Source organism: Gavialis gangeticus, unplaced genomic scaffold (genome assembly GCF_001723915.1).
Source record: "Gavialis gangeticus isolate Ggan-Ray unplaced genomic scaffold, GavGan_comp1, whole genome shotgun sequence".
NCBI lineage: Eukaryota > Metazoa > Chordata > Crocodylia > Gavialidae > Gavialis > Gavialis gangeticus.
Genome location: NW_017729022.1, coordinates 82,707,636 through 82,708,845, shown reverse-complemented (window position 1 = coordinate 82,708,845; position 1,210 = coordinate 82,707,636).

Below are 1,210 nucleotides of genomic sequence, written 5' to 3'. Positions count from 1 at the left end.
ATTATGCAGCCACCTCTATGTACATCACACAAACACATACAAATCAGGACAAAATATTTTTTAAAATAAAATTAAAATACTTTATTGTATATGTTTGATTTTTAGTATATAATTTGGGTTTTTTCCAGTTCCAAGATGGCAAACCCTCTTCCCAAAAGGAGTACTTCTGGGGGGCAAGGGGAGAGACTTCTGGTGGCAAAGCTCAGGGGCTAGGGAGTAGGACTTCCAGTTCCAAAATGGCAACCAGGGGGTGGGGCACATGTCAAGGGGTGGGGCTACCCTTGCAGCCCTCAACAACTCACTAAAACTCATTGAGCGGCCCTCCACCCAAAATAATTGCCTGCCTCTGGACTATAATATAATGCTTGTTAAAGTTCATGAAAAATCTCCTCTTGGCTCCAAAGAGCATTGAACAAGGGTCTTAGCAGGGGACAGAGCGGACAACATTAATCTTAGCATTGACACTGACTGTTTCCGTGGTCTTTGGTAAGTTGCATATTGATTAGTCCAAATTTTCAAACCTGAGTGCCTTAAGTAAGCACCTAAGCTCTGAAGTACTGAAAACTTGCTAGTTTTACTGCCTTTAGTGAGCAAGGCTCACAGACCTGATCTTTGTACGCAGGGAGAATAGAGTGGCTTGGAAGGTATATGTAAATTGGAATAATTCTGCCATGTTTCAAGAGGTAACAAGACTGGATAATCCCTAGGAATAAGAACAATGTAATGATAACTGAAGCTTGGAGGGAGATACAAGAGTATCTGAAGAAATAGTGTGTTTCCCTGGAAAGAACCTGCATAGGTAGGAAATATCTCCTCCTTTGTCCAATAAGTAATGTGATGCTTTGTTTACGCTGCAGTGTTACAAAGCACATATCATTTGCAGAGTTGTTCAAGGATCAGCTTTACTGCATCTCAGCAAGGTAAATGTAGAGATTTTATCCATTGAAGAAAGAGGAAAATAGAGACAGAGAGATTCAGTGTCTTGAAAAAGGCCATGTAACAAGTTAGTGGTAGAGATTTGATCTCAAGTGTCTTGGCTTTCAGCCTCATTCAGTTCATTGCTCATGCTGCCTTTCCATTTAAGATCTAGATGACTAGACAAGAGAAGAGTAAAAGAAAAAACACTGAATTTGATGAAACTTTCAAAACCAGATTCAACAGACATGTGGCTGGAATCATAGAATCATAGAAGTAGGGTCGGAAGGGACCT